The sequence below is a fragment of the Solenopsis invicta genome, chromosome 14 (assembly GCF_016802725.1).
Source record: "Solenopsis invicta isolate M01_SB chromosome 14, UNIL_Sinv_3.0, whole genome shotgun sequence".
Lineage (NCBI taxonomy): Eukaryota > Metazoa > Arthropoda > Insecta > Hymenoptera > Formicidae > Solenopsis > Solenopsis invicta.
Window position 1 is genome coordinate 14,370,898 of NC_052677.1, and position 20,709 is coordinate 14,391,606.

The 20,709-nt window shown below is 43.6% G+C and overlaps 1 protein-coding gene and 1 long non-coding RNA gene across 3 annotated transcripts in view; one reads left to right on the forward strand and one right to left on the reverse strand.

Annotated features, from left to right (window-relative positions):
* Positions 1-20,709, reverse strand: part of LOC105207784 (mucin-19) — a 247,762-nt gene that overhangs the window by 75,608 nt on the left and 151,445 nt on the right. The window lies entirely within an intron of this gene.
* LOC120359611 overlaps positions 1-20,709 on the forward strand; it is a 77,314-nt gene that overhangs the window by 53,841 nt on the left and 2,764 nt on the right. The gene's annotated exons all lie outside the window — the stretch shown is intronic.

Here is a 20,709-nt window from a genome sequence, read left to right on the forward strand (position 1 = left end):
TTTACGCAGAACTGGGTCTCGTTAAATCGAGACGCATCGCCGATAAAATCAACGGATCGCGACACCATAAAAAACTCGGCATAATTGTACGGCATCCGGCGAGATCCAGAGCTCCTTGCCGCGCAATTATCATGAAATAATTGTTACCAAGTGCCCGATTTTCTGGGACGCCGAATTACCATTGACCATTTATTAACTACTCCCACATAACGATGTTTTTAATGCGACATATCCGTTCTTCCAACGAAAAGGAAGTTCAACTGTGCCAACTTTGTTCATCGAAAGAGATAATTAAATATTCCTGATAATCTTACCAGATAAAAAAAAAATTAATGTTGAAACCATCTTATAAGAGAAATTATAATAACTGTATAGGCTCTATCAATATTTCATTTGTGTCTATTTGTTGTCTCGTATGTTAAATAATTTAAAGTAATAAAAATGAAGCAATTTAAATTAGTATCTGCTAAAAGAGAAGGCCATGAACTTTGTTATTAAAGCAGCCTAATCATACGCAGAGTGATTAATAAAAAAAAAACGAAAAAAAGAGACGCACCAAAGAGCTTGAGACGGGCATAAAAGACGTGGATGAATGCCGATACTTGTTGCATGTCGTTCTTAAATAGGACGTTGGCGGACAATAACGATCGCCGAGGTGGGTATCGTAAGCGTAGCGAAGCTCGAAAGCTTTTCATTCGTGGACAAGGGTGGGGGGAGAGAGGGAACCGACATTTTTTTGCGGGCTGCTTCTTTCGTCGGAAAAGGGAGACGCCACTTAATTAAACCGTCGAGCATCATCTCGAGATAGCCGGCGAGTGCCACTCGGTGGTCGTTCTTGTGGAGTCTCCATTGAGCCGCGAAAAGAAAGATCGCCTCCCCCCCCCCCCGTGTATCCTGATTTGACGAGAACTTTATTCACTTCGAGTAAGTCGCGTTGTAACGATACATGATCATTTTACTTGGATGTTACATCTAAAAGTTGTTAGCTAATTATATAATAACATAATCATAGGCTTTAGTTTCTTAGAAGTAAAGGCCACGATTAATAAAATCAAAATGCTGCTTTTAAATCAATTAAAAATAAATTATTTTAAAACTTAAAGAGCCTACTTTAAAATATTTTTTTCTAAATTGGATAAAATTGGAGGAAATTAGGTTTTCAATATTTATATTCAACTTTGAAGCGCTATTGCGTCATCAAACAAAAAATCACCGGACAAAAATACAGCGTTTCGATTTATGTATTAGGTGGTGCCGAATAATCTAGCGCCGTATCCGCTTATATATTTAAAATAAATGAGTTGATAAAGAGATTAAGTTTGAATATGATGAAAAATGTTCAGACCGCTTCGAACGAGCTGTCAATAGGATTTCGCGAATTGTGCTTCATGTAGGACGAAGCGGAGAAAAAAGCGGACGGGAGCGAGAGCAAAATGTCGAGCTTTGATCGCCGGTGACTCGTCGCGATGGCGAAAATCCGATTTGTCAGGCAATTTGTCCCGTGACAAAATTTAAATCGCAAAGCACATTGCGGACAAGGGTTGGACGCCACTGGGGTCCGAAGGGGGGAATCAAATGTCCTTGCCGGGGGGGATTCAAAGTGAATTCGGATAATACGTGGTAAAACGCGTTCGAGGGTGAATCCTAAATTTCCAGCATAATCTCATTTTTCTGACGACCAGACGCCTCTAATGTATGGCAAGAGGATGTATGGCAAGAGGTCTATTTACCGCTACGCGCGGTAACTTATCCCGATCGATCAAACGATAAAAAAAATCTAATTCTAAGAAAATGTATGAAAATATATATTCTTGTTTTAGACATCATTTTTTCATTTCTAATTATGCATATGTAAAATGTACAACAAATATGTAACATTTTGTGTAATAATTTTATGCAATAATCTCACGAAATACAGATTTCGACGAATGAATAGACAACCTCCGAATCAAATCTCTTGAGCTTATCGAAGCGTACATAAAGATGATTGTAATTGTCATTAAATATGCCGAGTCATCTTCCGGATGAGCTTGCACCAACTCTAATTATCATTTCAATACGTTCGAAAAGTTTACTACCTTTCTATGAACACATTGCCGCCGGCCTCTCTCCTTCTCTTTCTCTATTCCAGCCTCTCTGTTCACCGAAGTGCTTTATTAAAGTACCATCGAAGAAATCGTCGGACGACCTAAATTATAGCTGAGAGACGCGCCCTCTGGCCAAGGATTTACCTCTATTGTACACCGCTCGCTGTAATCCCGGTCCACTCATCGTGACACTTGTCACCTGATTTTATCACGTCGTTAAACGTCTCCGACGCTCGTATCGACATCAACGACGCTTAATTGTGTATTTATTGCCGACGATGGAATCTCATCGTTTGCGTCGCGCGCATCGTCCCTCGGTTTTTACGGGATCGGGTTTACGGCGATCGGATGCCAATCCTCCCGACTCTTGACTCTTATTCTTCGAGACACGTGGAAGCGAGTAAAGGCCGCGTGTGAGAGGTAGATGCTAGTAAAAGCGTATAAAATGCATATTTCCGATAAAACGCGATAAAAAATATTCTTAATCGTACATTTATGCTTCATAATAATTAGAATTAAGCTCGTAGGAACATGATGCACGTAATAACGATAAATACGAAATAATTACGATAAGATCTAGATATTTTCATTGTCGTGACAAATTTATTAACGAAATATTAATTTAAGTTGCGAGAGATTTCCAGTGTTCCGTTATCGGAGCAAAATTTAACGATAGCAACAAACCGGGCTTCATCATGAACCGTGCCTTATAATTAAGGTTCCTGCGCTAATTATAATTACCGGCACGCGCGTGAATATTCAGCCGAAATAAAACGCTGCCAGAAAAGAAACGATCACTTAAGAAATTTAAGATGGACACGCAACGTTCCAAAAAAATCTTCATACTACAATAATAATTCTGGAGAATGCGGTATATAATATTTTTTAATATTTAATTCTGGAGAATTAAATGTTGAAAAATATTATACAAATGTCGCACATAAAAATTTCGAGACGTTCTCGATCGAGGGAAGCGAGAGTCTCAAAGAATAGACTGATAAGTGATAAAAAATGTAGATCCGATTATTCTTTAAGTTTTATTGACGTCGTCAAAGAGAACCGGGTCGTGTCCCCCCTTTAATAATCGTTATGCGGAACGGGCATTAACTCGAGGAGCCGGAACTTGATTCGCGGTTTCTATCGAGAGATTTTTTTCAATTTTCGACGAAACTCGTAAGGAATAAAATTAATAATGAATTACATTCGGTCAACAGGAATTAAAATATAGAAAAAGATTTAACCGCTGACGAATAAAAATTACTGCGTCAATAGACAAATCGTCGGGTAATTAATCGTCTTACTAATTAATGAAAATTCAACGAATAGACAAGAATTCCTCGAGTGACAGTAATGTTAAAGAGGTGGGAAGACTGTAAAGCATGTCGTATAAATCATATCCTCTTGTCATGTGTCGCGAGTCTACAAGCATCTGATAGCGCCCGACAGCGTCTCTACATGGTAAAAGAGTTGAAGATCTTTATTTTTAATTCAAGAACTTACATTACCGCAGAATTATTCACTACAAATTCACCGTGTTTTCCCTATGAATGAGTTGCTATAAATTATTCGAGTGATATACTCGAGTCTGTAGTTGAGGCATGAGAAAAGAAAGTTAAAGTGTAGAAAAAGGTAGAAGAAAGAAAGTGGAAAAAATTCACAAGTAACTTGTCGAGTGAAATGGAGCTGTTAAATAACGATGAGATACATTTGTGCTCGATAATTTCTACAAATTCTTAAACTTTACTCGACCCGAAATCATAAAATTGAACAAATACTATAGATTCGAGAGTAATAATCTTTATAACGTAAATGTATCCATTAAATAAGTCTATCGCATACTTCACTTTTCAAGATTTCTACTTCATCCTACTCCACTTCCTCCGACTGTAAAGTTTCGAATGAAGGCAAGAGCGGAGTTGCGCAGCTACAATAACGCCTTCAATTAACAAGTTTAAAAGCAACGAAGAAGCGCGTCCTACGACGAGTCTGACGTCTTCCATTTTGCATAGCCGCGGCTTCGCGACTGAAGGAGGTCGAAGTCGAAGTGCTCCGGAAGTTCGTCAGGTTCCGTAACGAAGGCAAGTCGTGACGGCGCTTCGTTCCTCTCATCGGCGAGAGGAGGGAGAGCAGAAAGTCTTTCGATTTTCACTTCTCTTCCTTCTTCTAATCGCTCGTGACGGGGAAGTCGTAAAAAACAAAAAAAAGAGAAAAAAAATAAGGTCGCTTTACGAGTACTCGGAGATGGGGATGTGTTCGCGGAAGGGCCGCGCTTTCTCGCGCGTCACGGAAGGCGAAAAGTATGCATCACGCGAGCCCGCCTCGTTACCTGGTGCACGCCGGTTGTACTCTACGTGCATACACAACGCTCGTGGCTACGATCATAAAGCGAACGAACCGAAAACTGTCCCACGATTGGCGCGAGTTCTCTGAGACAACGCCTTTTCGCGTGGATCGTAACGCCACGACTCGTTTCCGAGTCGCGTTACGGGAAGCCAAGCGTGCATCAAGCCAGATCGGTGTAATTTACATGAGAAAATTGACACCCTCTGAGCGTTACAATCATACGTCAACCTACACCTCGAGACACGCCTTCTGAGTTTGAGCCATGATGCTGCGTGAATTATTTGTTTTGAAGATAATATTATTTCAATTTGAAAAAAGAGAACCCCTCGTAAGTTCTTAGTTTTAATATTGATAGAATTTATTGCTAATAGATCTTAAAGAGAGATTAATCTCCGAATGAAAAAAATCACACAGATTAAACTAGACTGAGGAATCGAATAAATTTTAATTTCAAAGATTGATTCTTTAAACAGCTTTCATTAATAATATTCGAACGTTTATATACACAATATTGGCAATTTAATTTCTTTCATCATCTTATAATCCAATGCTCGATTTATGAGTGTTAAATGATAAATTATCTGTCTCGATTCCGCGGAGATCGGAGTCTTTTTTTATGTTCTCACGGCTTCGAAACGCGTATAGCGTAACTCGTGTTAAATATGCGAGACGCGTTGTCGCTGACATTATTACCAACAAATTTACGCGTTAGGATAATGATATACATTGCGTATAATAATATAACTTCCCGTTTAGAGAGTCGCGCGGTCATAAAGTGATCTGCAATTTAATATGCTGAGCGCGCGTGCTGTCGAAGACCTTCCCAGTTATGCATATGTACGTACGTACGCGCGGGATAATCGGTGAGAACCGAGAAAGAGCAAAGGTTACGGGTGGACAGCAGTCGGTCTTGAGCGGTGGCACTGCGCCGGGAGAGTTCTCCTGAATGTTGCTGCCAGGGACAAGTCTCTGTGTGAGTCACGATTGGCGATGACCTATGAATATACGATAAAACGTAGCCGAAGGTCTTTCCGACGCGTACGGAGCTCATTCACACGCAGCTACGCGACTCTATACCCGACGTTCAATACGCAATAATCTAGCGTTTATCGAAATGCCAATGTACCGCACGATAAATTTTTCGAACACGGATAAGAAAATGCATAAATGTAAAACGTAATCGAGCTCTTAATTTCGATGATAAATTTGTCGATTAATTAATCAATTTTTCTTGAGAGAAAGTAAGCTGTTATTGGAATTAATTAACATTTCGTCGATGTTTATTACGTATGATGACATTAATGTTAAATAGCTCTTAAATTAAAATCTTGTGAAATTAAATTTTTTGCAGAATGTGCTGTGAGACTCCAATATAAAAAAAAAATAAGCTACTCTAATCTAATTCTATCTATTCTAATAATTAGCATGGGGTTGAATAAGCGTAGCCGAAAGACTCCGAGGGCGACTCTCCGGACGTCGCTCGAAGGTACAATTCGGCTCTAATTCGATTATCGCCGACGACAAGCGGTAGGTCGTCGGGCTCACTTTTCGTTTTTTATTGTTGCCTTAAAGGGGACTACCGACCGACATATTTTTGGGAAAAGACGCATTTCGAAGGGTGGTGCAAGGTAGAAAGAGGAATGAATCAGGTGGAGAACTGCGTACCTGTCGGTGCGCACGATGTATCGGAAAAAGGGGTCGGTCGCGTCCTCGATGTCAGTTCTCGCCATCATAAATGCATCCCTATTCTCCGGGTAGTAGTGTGAATCACGTCGCGCGTCGCATTTGTGGTTTTATGGCTTTTCCAAAATTTTAAGGACCGCACTAAATGACCGTGAAAGAATTCGATGATGGACATCCAACTCACGTCCACCCGTCCTCCGTTTCTCGGCCTCGACGGACTGAAATAGTCTCCCTTTGAAAATAAACGGCGCGGCGAAATAAAAGAGTGACAACAATGTGCGACATGGTTCAACTATCTTGAGCAAAGTGCGAAACAAGTTGAAAGGTTCGATGGTAAATATGGAGATACATTGTAGTCAGAGCAATAAAAAAAGGGCCAAGTCTTTGCAAAAAGAGAACGTTGATTTTAAATTTCGGTTAACGTTGAATAAATCTTATGCAATTTGAACTATGAAACGTTTCATTATATGTTTATCGAAACAGAAGCTCTTATAAAACTTGTATTACCAATTCTTAAGCGAAAGTATTACGCGTTTTCCAAATTAACACGATCGAAAATCAAAAACTAAATTATTATTTTAATTTCCTCGAGCATCCTTTAATTTGTCGTGCCTGGGAGAAATCTTCATTCGCAATACCCCGTATTTATTAGTTGTGATTTCGTGATCATAATTGCATTCTTGTCTCGCGGAGTTGTGACATCGCTGTTTCTCCAAGCGACGCATTCTACGGAAGAGAAATCAGCGTCAAGGCTCTAAATACCTTTCGTCTCGATATCATCGCCACTCGCTTCTAGAACATCCGCCGTTCATAACGGTCGAGCGATCTCTGGCTCACGCTCCGCTTCCGATCGCGCGCGTCTCGCGACGGCGAAATCGCGTCCCGCCTGTCCTACGTTCCGAGGCTCCCTCGGTCTGTCGCCCCGCGGAACGACCGGTTGACAGTTGACACCAGTTTGACAATGCGCCGTGCTCTGCCATTGTTGGGAGCCGCGTGAGCGTGCCGGCTTGCCATTGTTGGGGCGTCGCGACGCCTTCGTTCTCCTCCTTCTCTCTCGTCCCTGTTCGCTTCTGTCCGCTGCTCTGATCTCTTCGTTACGAATAGCGCATTTTGCTATCCTATATCTCTTCCTCTTCACCCACGTGAAAATTTATTTCTTCCTCCTTTTTTGTTATAATTTAATTAAATGCTCGTTCGTAGTTCTTTTTGCTCTAGTGATTGCGTTTTAAAAGAGTTGTCGGTATTAAAACATGTAATGCTTCTAATTTAATCTAATCTTCTCTCTCTATCTCCGCAGTTTAATACCGTGTCTTGTATTTTTTTTTTTTTTTTCGTATTAATATAGTAGTTATAATAATTTGAAACGAAAAGATTTAATCATTAAACATGAAATGAATATAAACTACAAACATAATGCGGTTTAATCAATTTCCATTTTTTCACGTTAAACTGCCCCCAGCTCTGTCCTCCGCGTTGGCTCGAACCCGTTGCTTCTCTCCATGGCGCGCTTGTTATTTTAATACGTGTGCTCTTTTCCCCTTTGCGCTTGTCTCCTTCCATCCCGCGTGGTACACGTGTAAGTGAATAATTTAGTGACAGAGACACAGCCGTCCGGAATTTGCGTCGTGCCGTCGCTGTCGACCGCACACGGACCCGCAGCGACAAGTTACACAATGCCGGCGTGACGCGCCCCTCGATTTTTCGCTTTTTATGCGAAACGGCGACGGCGCGGGGGTGGCGCCGAGCTCCATTGTGGCCGAAGGGGTTCCGGCCCGCGGGGGAGCGTCGCGACACGGGGGTGCGCCGATCGGTGCACCGTAAAAATTGAAGCGGGGCTCGCGTGGAAGCGTCACGTCGAGAGAACGAATGACAGGATATCCTTCTCGTGCGGTAGTTTGCGTTGAATATCCCACATGTATCCGTTCCGACCGGCGGGACTTCGATAACAAAAATGTTCCAATGGAATAGAGACTACGCCAGAAAATAAAATCGGAAAATTGTCTCTTGAGTTCGGAGATATGTTCGGAGATATCTCTCTCATCTTTTTCTTTAAAATCTTTTTACGTCCGAACAAAATGCTTAGCAAAATTTAGGCTATTTATGAAGAATATCAAATCGCATGTAAATTCTCTCTCTCTCTCTCTCTCTCTGTCTATTAAAAGCTAAGCCTGTAATCACGTATTAACGATCAGTATCGCGCGTTTTCCCGTACGAAATCGGACTTGCCAACATTTTATTTAAAGCCGACTTGGTTGATGGAGCCTCGTTTTTCCATCGGTGTTAAGCTCGCATACGCTCGGCCACCGATCGATCCCGCGCGCCTGCAAATAAACCATTCGCGAATTAAAAGCGAACAGCCGGCGAGCTTGCGGATGATTTCGGGAAGCGGCAGATGCGCCAACGGGTTACTTGTTGCGCCTTCGAATTGCGATAATCGCGATGGTATTTAAACTCTAATGGGGGAACATCGTGCGAGCGCGCATTCACAAACTGGTCCCGGAGTATGTACATCTTGAAAGAGAGATCTCAAAAGTGTTGAGAGTGAATGGAACGATATCTCTGCAGATATATTGCAGATACTATCTGAAATATTGCCAACATGACACATCTCTTCTCTCGCGCCAAGTAAAATTGCCGCGCTGAAAGCCTCGATATTTCAGCAGCAGGGTCGAAAAGGGGGAGGGCAGGCGCGCAGTAATGTCGAACTCGAGACGCGCACTAGCCCTTTTCGAGGAATCAATTAACGTTGTCTGATTGCTCCAATAACACTAATTGATTTGTCGGAGAGGAGCACAACGTTCGTGCCAAATGAGTGTTGCTTGGCCGAGCGCTAAAGAAAAAGCGGCGACGGAAAGGCGGTAACTGAGACGTCAACCGCCACACGATTCACAATTCGGGACGACACGCGTGAGACGATACGCGCGTGCATCCGCGCGACATTGACGGAGCGTAGTCGTCCGCGAAACCAGCCAGCCGAGCCAGCCAACCATCCAGCACGCGGATGCACCTCGCCGCGTTTGATAATGCATTAACGCCGGTGGATCAGAATATTAGCATAGCATACGCCCATCGCATTTGAATTGAGAGGCAGCGGCCCCACGGTGTATAAGCAGAAGCGAGGAGAAGGCGTCCCAGCGTCTCTTTGTCATGCTAATACGGCATCCATCCCGACCGGGCGGCGGCGGCGGCGGCGGCGGTGGCGGCGGCGACGACGGCGGCGGCGGTTCCGACGTAGAGAGAGACGATGACTCTGCATCGTTTACGCTCCTGTTGCGGCTCCGAACGCGAGTTGCCGTGCATGATTCTAGAAACAGGGCCGATGGCCGCCTTCCGGTTTCTCTCTTTTTGCCATCTCTCTCTCTCTATGAATCTTTCCAATGACAATTCCGTTTGGCCGCCAAAAAATCATCGTGCCTCCATCCATAAATGAGTAAACGCGCTCTGTGCACTAGAACTACGCCAAATCGAAGTGGGATGCGCAACTGCAGAAGCGAAACGCAGAATGATTCGGGAGAACGCGCGCGTTCGGGGATTTGATATTTACGTACGGAAAAGAGTTTCTATAAGCATGGATAAGCGTGGATTTCACCACGAATCGTTAAACCAATTTGCCGGAATTGAAACGGATTTTCTTAAGTCCATGGAAGAGAGAGACGCGTACACCTAATTGACTATCGAGACCCGATCTTCTCAAGCGTCACGAATTAATTTCAGCGCGACTACAGCGAGGAGTTTCTACGACTGCAAATTCATGCACTCTCGTAACAACTCGTAACAGTATTTCGAATTGGATGATACAGCGGCACGGGGATCTTCATTCCTTTTCCTGACGTCTATCGTCATTTCAGAAGGAGGGCAATGGCCTTGCGATCTGCATGAATTTCCTACGATCGTTTGAAGCCTGAAGACCGTAACGTTCCTCGTGATCGCTGACGCCTGCTGTATAGTGGAATAAGTAAGTAGAATAAGAAAGAGGAGGCAAATTGATCCATCGTGAGCTACGCGTAACAGATCGTCTGATGAATTCTTTCTCCCTATGTATTTCTCTCGCAAAAGAAATATCTTGCATTAGCAGGAAACTTATTACTAGCAATATATTATTTAATAAAGTGTTTGGAATACGCGTTGAAAAATATTTTTAAGCGATAATTAATAAAAGAAAATTTCATTGATTTGCTTTCAGCATTTTAGTAATTGTACCTTGGGTAAAATAAAAAGTTATGGAAATCGAGTCACAAAATAAAAGCATTATCAATTCGTCTATTTTTTTTCATCGTAGCGCCAACTTGTATACTTCTGGTTCTCAGCTTGCTATTTTCTTGGAATTTTTATCGTTGCGCGATGATCCATAGGTTAGGGGAATTAATAGTATGTTATTATCTATGATGTCGTTAGAATTTTTCACGATAGAATTGATACGTGCGCCGCGCGATGCGAATATTTCTGCAGAAGGGATCGTGTCGAGGAATCGCAGTGACGTACGGTAGTGAGAGGCGAGAATAAATCGATGTATCGGCGATAGAACGTCGCCAGGCACCTAGGCGTCATAATCAGAGAGAGAGAGAGAGAGAGAGAGAGAGGTGGTACTTCGATCTATACGATCGCAATTAATGGCTCGCCGACATCGTGGGATAAATGTCTCTGCCATGTGTCGTTTGCATACCTCGGTATGGTTGCTGCGGGCTAAAATGCTGATGTCGCGATCGTTTGAGAAAACACTTTCGATATTACCGTCGAAAGAGAGTGAGAGAAAGAGAGAGAGAATGTTTAAAAAATAGCACCGATCATTATCTAAAGTGCATTCCTTCGCATGTTTAAAATTATATATTGACTAAACAATAAACTGGTGTATAAAAGTTAACGAAAAGCATAATTTTACTAAAGTATAAGAATTTAACTGAATATAGATCAGAAAATAACTTTGTTGGACCATCAAAATAATTATAAAGGACGATCAAGCGTAATGAGCAATGCTGCAAAAAATTTTGATACCTATGCACCCCTAATTATTTTAATGACATAACAAAAAGTATTTTCAGATCTGTATCCAGCTGAATTTCAAGATACTTCAGCAGAACCGTTTCCGTGTATTATTCTTACGAAGCATATATCGATCGATGCACTTAGAGCAAAATAACCTTTAGAGAAAAATAGATAAACCTTTATCTTAAGAAATATTATCTACAAGCTGTCAGCGTCCGGATATGCAATTCGATTAGAAATATTTCTCTCCGTGGCGAACGGGCGCCCGTTTATAAAAGCCGCGTCGGCGCTTTCCCTCCATTTACATGAGTTCGCCTCGCGCAGTATATTAATTCCATCGCGCGCGGGTTTAATTCTTCGGGATTAGTCACGGCGATAGTCGATTGATGCGATCAGATAAAGCTGCCGATAAATAGCTAGATATTTTGCACACAAATGTACGAGCGGGACGAGCGCGCCGGCGTGACGCACATGGCCGCGCGCTCTCGCCGTTAGCTCTGCCGATCGCGTAAACGCGCGAATAATTGCTCCACGTTAATGATAGGTCAACTTCGCCACGATGCGTGCGATCTATGACGTGTATTGAATTCCGCGCGACCTTCGCTTTATCGGCCGAGGATCGTCGATTCTTAGGAGCGATCGCCAGTATAAATCACTCGACGGAAAAGGGAACGCGCTCGTCGTGTGAAAAGTAATTGATTCTTTATCGGAGACAGTCATGAGATCGCTCATGCGAATGACACAGATCGAGAGATAACGCGAGAGGACTATTCGCGACTTTACGCTCGTCGCACATTTCGACCGCTAATCCATGCGATGGGAATAGCAGTAATTAATGTTTAAACACATCTCCACGTTCTCGTCCTCTGCAATCGATTCCGTTAACTGTTAAGCGAGCCATTAATAAGCCGAGTTCTTTGGCATATCGCACGTCGTAATTCAACAGATATGGAAGTGAATACGCGAGCTAAATTCTATCTGCTTCTAGACAACACGAGCACGCTTTTCGTGCCGATCGTTGTCTCAGTTGTGCAATAAATCAATAAACATCGTAAATCTTTCGCCAAGACGACAGATCGAATCTCACACTGTGCACGCGAAACCGTCGCGCGCCGAAAATACGCTTCGGGTTTCCGGGACGAATAAATTTCACCGCGAAATCTCCGGCGGTGATCCCGACCGAGGGAGATGATTGGCTGCCAAACACTCGGAGCGATCCCAGATTAAATCGCTGACCCGCTTGCGCGTACGACGCGCTTTCGTACCGCCCCCCGAATCTAACGAGGAAACGCACATCCCGTGCAAGAATACCGTTCGATCGCGAGCCAGTGCAGCGACGATACGTACGCAGTGGATTCATAAATAAACCGGAGGTAACACTGTTGCGTGGGTGTGGTCAGTCTGCCGAGCTCGGAGAACGACCTTACGTCGGCGACTGCTGGCAAACGAGAAGGAAAGAAGACGCAAAGTTGACCGAGCTGAATCTCCATTGTAGCCGGACAGAGGCATTCACAGTTATATTAGCGAGAACGAGGAAGACAAATTTATAATTGGTGTCGCCTCTTATAGACTCCTACGGTCACTCTACGGTGGTCCTGACTCTTGAGTAAGAGCGAAGACGTATAAATCAATGCAAATTGCTTCACGAACCGACCCCCCCCCCCCCCTGTAACACTCGTCTCCGCGAATAATTATATTTTTTTATTGCGCACGCGAAGACGCGCGATTTCTTCGCGCAACGAATTTCATAGCTATCTTTACATTTCATCTGTTAGTTTTTGTAGTTACTTTTCTTTTTATTATTTATAATAGCGTTAAGTTTGATTCTATGGCAAGACTGCTCTATCCTCTCGAAAGATTAATGCATCGTTATGCGACTACCGATCTTTCTGTCTTCAATTTTGATATGATCGATGCGCGATTATAATCACCGCCTTCTCTTTTCTCCCTCGCCTTTCTTTTCATCTCTCTCTCTCTCTCTTCCTCTTCTATTCGAGTCCTCCGTGTTGCGCCACGGCGGAGTCCTTTCTCTCGAGAGCTTTTCCACCTCGCGGACATATCGGACGTTCTTATCTCGAGCGGCTAGCAGGCTACGTAAGGGCTACCGGCTGGAATCAGATAATGCGACGAGCGGAGACAAAAGGATGCATTAGCCAACAAGCCGGTGGCTAATTATCCCGCACTTCCATTTTCGAGGATAGGCGTGACCGCCGCCGCCGACGTCAGACAAGACAAGAAAGAGAGAAGGAGAAAGCCGGCGATCGGACCCCGATCTCGCCGAACCACAATGACAAATCCCGCATAAATTACGAGTGCCAAGGCCGGCTGTGATCGGTCACGCCTTCCCGCGTCGGCACCGCGCGCCGTTTACCGATCGACTCGGCTCGGATATTTTTGCGTTACGTAATAGCTCGGCGAGGGCCAGCAGACAACGATTACGACGATCGTGCGGCGATTTAAAGATCATCCGTCGTCGAGACTTCCGGTTCACGACGGAGTTGCTTGGCGCTCGCAGATTTTTTGCGACAGCTCTCTGTTTTTTTCTCCCTCTTGGACGACGAACGAACTTCAAATTTTACATATAAACGCGATATTGCGTAGTATAGTATTGAAGCTTGACTTGAAACTTTTTATTGTCGATTATTGGCATTCGAAGATGACATGGAGAGAGTACGTGTTTTTGCTCCTGACTCGAGAGGATTTCTGACGAGATGGGCTCTTTACGAGTGATTTACCGCGCGATTTTATTAGATTCGTAATTTATATCGTAAAGGACATCATTTTATAAATTTTTGATATTTTTGAATTAAGCTGATAGTTTTTTTTTTTAATCTAACTCATCGAGGTATTCATGAAGCACATTTATGTACTTCCAAAGAACAAAAGCAACTTCAAATGATGCTTGATGATTGAAAAATATTTAGAAAAAATTGCGGTAAATTTGCAACGTAAATATAAATGCAACAAACAATTGAGAATAAATTGCATATGATAGACTGCTTATAACCTACTATTCATAATCGATTATAAGAAATATGTGTTTCTTACGATGCTTGTGACGACTAGAAGGGACGACAAGAATTTATATTTTCACCAAGTGTTACCACAGCACGATTTTTTACTCTATCTCTTCTCACATTTTGCCAATGATGATTGAACAAAGATGTATTTGTATTTTCGCTTACCTGAAACAGAAATGAGAACATGCGTATTAATACACAGTTAATCTAATTTTATTTTTTCATCAAATTATCTTTATGTAACTATACATAAAATAAATGTAACGCAATTATCTTTTCAAAGAGTTAATTTAGTATGAGACAAGGCCTGAGAAATTTCAACTACATTTTTTTCTCTAAATCGACTGAGAAACTTCATTACAAGAACATATCTCGATTAATTTCGGGACCCTTCGTAATTATCATGAAATTCAACAAGATATAATAGCTTCAACAGGTACAAACGTCAAGTAATGTGACGCAACGCAAGCGTGGGAGGCGCTTGGACACGCGCCGCGGCGTCGGCAGGTTAGGCGTCGGCAGGTTAATCACCAAGCGTTTGATGAAACTCACGATCGCTTTCGCGGACTCGATGTGAACGACCCACGCCGCAGCACGAGCTCGCATTTTGCGATATTTCGCGTTATTCCCGGGCCGGAGGACACAATGGCGATCATCGAGCAGAAAAGCGGAGGTGGGCCGTAGGTGTCTCTCTCCTCGGCCAGTGCCGATCGCGTGTCCGATCCGCACGCGGAAGGCGGAGGAGGAAATCTCTGTTCTGGCATTCCGATGGCGTCGGGCTTCCGACACCAGGGAAAATTGGCACTTGTCGCAGGACACCGGTCGTTTGCGGTCAACGACGACACGGGACGGGAAGACACGCGTTCGCCATTGTCCGGAATGGGATCGAATCGGATCGGATCTGTCCCCGGTATTGTCCGGGCTCGACCGCGTAAGCGACCGCACGCAACCGGATCGCCCTCCTGACACCCCAAGTTGACAGTTTCCGGACGGATGATCGGGACGAGGAGGCCATTGTGTCGCGTCGTCGATCGCATGACGAGGCATTGTGCACCTCACACGCATCGGCACGCAGAGCCGGTGACATCGTGCACACATCGACGATTCGTAAAAGCATAATAGGATTATCCCCCGACTCCAGGGGACCCTTCAGCGATAGAGCAAGGGGAACGAAAAAGTCGTGCTCTTTGTCGCACCTCCGCATCGGCATTGTGCAGGTGGCATTATGCGAACCTGTCGACCTCGAGAGGACACGGTCTTTCGGGTAGATCGCAAAGATTGAACCATCGTTTCCAAGCCACTCTCGGTGGCATTTTTCCTAGCGAGCGCACGCGGGCGTCGAGCGCAGGCAGATATTAAATCGCGATCGTGGAGATAGAGAAGCTCTTACGGAGGTTAATCAGCGAGCGCAAATCTAACGAAGCGGATGGTAATTATCTTAGGTACGCGCGAGCTTCGATTTAAGCGCTTTACGATCCAGCACGGAAATCTCGGTGATTTCGTTCGCTCGTACTTTTAGGAGGATCAAAGGTGAAGAGCTGCGAGTGAAGATTTTTTTAAATAAAATTTTTCGACGATTTTCTAAATGAGAAAATGTTCCAAGTAAAAGAAAAACTCTCCTACTTATAATCGTGAAAAATATGGGCGTGAATCAAGCGAGCCATAATATATCATTTTTATGAAGCACACATATAAAAAAAAAAAAAAATGTGCTATTTTTCTCTGACGTTCTAATTTATTGTTACTTCTTATATCTTCTAAATTTTGAAAATCTCGGTCTCATGTGAATCTCTCATACATACATCGTTTTATTATGCTGCTTCTGTATTAATAAGTGTTCACTCGCAACTTTTGTCTATTGAACCTTTGCATCTCTCGGAAAAAAATATAGTCGACAAGAAAACAATTCCTTCATCGAGAGAAGGGGAGGGGAAGATCTGAGTAACATCACTTCTTTTTCCGTCACTTCCCACGAGCCATTCCCATGCGATGCAAAACTTGAGCGGGGACGACTCAAGGCTGAAAGATACCAGGTGCATCGGCACCGTTCCGCTTGCATCGCGACGGGTCTCATTCCAGGCGAGATGACGAAGCCAGTATAGAGCCAGCAAGAAGGGAGTAAGGAAGAGAGCGGGTGGCGCGGGGGTGAGGAGATGGCGGTGTGAAGAGGTGGAGGAGAAACGAGAAGAAACGGACCAAAAGACCGGAGTGTGATGAAATCGGCGGGCACGGCGATGACGGGATACGACGAGATGGAGGCGAGAGAGGAGCCCCCTGGCAATTAGCTCAAACGAACCGGGAGTGGCGTGACATGTACTTTGTCGCGCACGTCTTCTGACATCAGCCACCGTGGGAGACGTCAGTCCGTGGGCTCCTTCGTCGTCGTCGTCGTTGTCGTCGTCGTTGTCGTCCGATCGTACGGTCGACTGGCCCCCGGCAAAACCGGCGACTGGTGATAATTGTTTGCCGGTGTGAGGATGCGCATGAAGACCGAATCTGTGGCCTAGTCGACGCAGACGTGCACCAACGCGAAAAGTCGTTCCGAAAGAAGATCGATTGGATCTGCGAGCCTCCCCCCGTCTCGTTGTTCTTCGAGGCTGAGGCCACGTTCGCTTCTCTCGATATCGATGCACGTTGGTGTATGCGAGTTATAACGCGGCAATATATATATTTTTACGCAATTTTCATCAATGCGTTTTGTAGCATTATTTTATGCCGGCAATAAGTTGCGAATGTATCGTAATGGTTTTCTATTTATCGTCTATTGAAAAAAATTAAATAAATACTTATTCCATTACATTTTCTTTCATCGAAACACTCAAATATTCAAATAAACATTTAAATATGCGAAATACATAAAAACTATGATAAAATGAGACTTTAATAATATTGAACGTTTTGTTGTACTTTTTCATGATTACATGGGAATTAATTTATACCTACATTCTAAACATAATGGAAGATAAACAATGTAACGATTATAAATTATTATCACTAACTAAACCTGTGCTAAATAATTGCTCATTAACTCATTGCCGAGTTATTATTTCTCATTATCGTACATCATTATCATTAATTACCAAAATTATACTGTTCCATGACTCTTTGTGCCTTTTCGTTCGATCACAATGCACGCTCACGGGCAAGCGGGGTGGCAAAATGGCAGAGAGAAAGAGAGAGAGAGAGAGAGAGAGAGAAAGAGTGAAAGAGATGGCGGTTGATAACTATCGAAATCAATGTACGGACCGCAGCCTCCGTCGGCAGATCACGACGGCCAGATAACGTAGACGCGGCTAAGATTTTAGCGGGGGTCACGAGAAAGAGAGATGCGATCTATAAAACCGTAGAAAATCCTCCATCGGCTTTTCGTCGTCGTACCGTCGAGGAGCGAAGAAGGGTTCCCTCGCCAGACAGCCCGAGATTCGATCGCGACCGTGGCGAGAAGGCGTCGCTCGTTCCTTCCTCTTGTGAGGACGCGATAATCAGATAATGCCGGGATTAAAAGTGTTGCCGCTCGCGCGGCGGCATTAAATATAGATTTCGGTAATGACAGGTCCTGCCCCGGGAGCATCTTCCGAGCCAGGAGGCTTCTCTTCACCGTAGACCGTGGTCTACAATCGGGCGTGCTCGTCTATGTACCGGCGCGGCGGCGGTCGCGCGAAATCACCTATCTTGCACCGTTACGGTCGATCTATCCTATTATCGTCGACAAGTTTTTTACCCGTTGCGTTCGTTAGAATCTCTCCGCGAATGGAATACAGCCTGCTCGCCAAAACGGAGGTAATAGGGAATAGCTTTTGGCGAACCTAAACGTCAAGTTATTTGTATCTTTCATCTCTGTCTTATTCGCTACAACTCGTTGTTTATAATTCTTTTAAATTATCTTATTCGCTGTAACTAAAGTTGTTTATAATTCTCACAAGTATAACGAGAGGAGATAAAACTCCACGCGGAGATAATATCTTCGATATATAATACCTCGGTTTATATTAAAGCGAGAAATACATATTCCCGGTAACAGTTAGATAATAATCGATGTACTCTTAGCACATCAAGCACGCTGCGGGATAATGGATCTTGTTGAGATCAAATGGAGCATACGCTGTTAATCGCGCGTAAAGATATTTAGGACTCAGCCGATCGGAACGCGCAAAGTGCAGATTTACTTCTCCGCGAGAGGCGGGGACGCTCTCGGATCGCGTTCGCCTCTCGTTCGGTCCGTGACGCGTTTCGTCGAGTTCCGAGTTCTTGCGCTCGCGTATTTTCAACGGTGACGACGACGAGGACGAGGACGAGGACGACGACGGGGAGAAACGCGCGGAATGCTGCCGCCGGGCGTCTTAATGCGTTCTAAATTGCGGCGAATGCGCTTTAATTGATTGACAAAAAGCGCCAGGCGGAAAAAGGCCGGGTTCGCGCCCGGTTGCTGTCTGATGGAATAACGCGCCGTGGTAGTGCCAGGTATAGGCTGGCTCCCAACCACGCTATCGCGCCGTGTCACTCGTTCGTTTCTCCGCGCGCGTGATACACCCTCCTTCCCCCTCGACTCGCCGACACCTCCAGGAACGATCGTTCCCTTGACAAATTGGCTTTTAATGCGTCTCTTTCTTCCCCTCTTGCGATCTCGTCGGTTTCACGATTGCGCTGCGATGGGCAACTTCTTCGAATGCTCCACTTTTACGCGAACGACCCTACGAGTGCGTTCTTGCTCGTTGACGCTAAACGCGATGATACGACTCGCTACGAGATCTCGCTCATCTAAAACAATAGACGCGATGTATGAATGCAAATCTTTCACGCAGATAATAAGTTATATTTTTACTGATTTGAAAATTAAAAATTATATTTTTATTTGGTAACACACTGAACGTCACCGTTTACCGCATTTTATTTGTATAAAAGAAATTTTATAAATATATTTATTATAGATAAACGTTCATTACAAAATGTCACAAAAATATTTATAATTGTTTCTATTACATCATTTATATAATTAATATTAACATTAGATAATCATGTCGAATGTTAAAAAAACGTACGTGGATTGGGAATATTACTCTTGGCGATGCTGATTAAATGGTTTAACGAAAAATGTGATTGTTTATAGAAACACGTTGAAAAATTCGTTGACGTCGAGGAACAGAATAGATTGGTTTTGTTGAAGTTCGTCGCTGCGAGCGGTTTTATGTGACACGTGTTATTACGAGAGAATTCCTTCGGGGTATTTTGTCGTCAGTCGTTTAACAAAATTGGAATAAGCACCGCTGCGGCCGACGGTAATCGATTATTTCGGGACGAGATTCCAAATCGAATTTCCATCCTTAATTGGCCACGGGAGATGAGAGTCGCGCAGGTAACGATTTGTAAAAAGCATACTATGTCACAGTCCCACAGTAATTTAAATCTCATTATATTGGCCCGTGGTTTGCGGTTTTGATACAGCGGCTCTCATTCCGTTCGTGCAATCCCGTAACGTTACATATTCTCGGTGTGCTCCGTCTTAAAGAAAAATTATTCGCAGCAAATAATCCAATTAATTGAATTAATAAATAGCTACTGAATTTTCTGTTTGGTATTTAATATTTTAAATAAATACATTTGTAAATCATAATGATATGGAAGCAAATGTGATACGATGATTCTTCGATAATTAATAAAAGAATTATATTGAATATCGCATAATGTAATATACTAATAACGTTTATGTTATAAATTATAAGGTGTTGCACGTATTGCGCGTAATTATTATTTAATTGCGTATTTAGTTGAACTTCTGATTAATGCAGGATTAATATGTACAATTATTATTATTATTTTCTCGGCGAGATAAAATCTGATGGGGAGAGAGAGGCTCCTGTCGTTTTCGTGCGGAGGTTCCTGTCAATTTTGAGAAGCCCTGGTTCGCGGATGCCTACCGTCCTGTAATATCACCAATCAAGAGGAGAATTCGGCATGCACACGAAACGACAATGTGAATCACGGTCCTTCCCGCGGTGCGCGGATCATAACGAAAATAATGCCCACCGACACATGCCAAAAAGAAATTATAAGCCGTAATCACGCGCGAATTTCTCAGGGCTCCCGGGGCTAATGCAGCTCCCAAAATATCATATGCGCATCGCTGACCGGGGTGAGCGCGAGTTTTATAAACTCGCAACGCGGCCGGAAAAGAGGGGTGGTTATGCAAACGCAAAACATTCCGCGCGTCGTTCCGCGTGTCCGGTAATGATATTAAAATGTAAAATGCAACCGGCGCCGCGTTACACCGCGCGGAATTAAAAACGGATTGCATCGCGCGATGCAAAAACCTTGCAAGCAATTTTCGCAATTTATTTTATATCGCGATTTCCGATATGCGTACCGTGCCGCCGAGCGCGGTCCTTTCCCGTGACTTTTTTCGCGTACAATTTAACGTAATATGATATGGTATAACGATGCATTTTATATCTCTTGTGTATTCAAAAAATTTGTACAATTTTTCATGAGCATCACCGAATTCACGGAGGCAAACTCGGCATTTATAATTCGGAAATGCGCATTATTTCATTAAATATTTCTTAAAGTTGCTCTCCTACGTTTACGAATTCGAAATC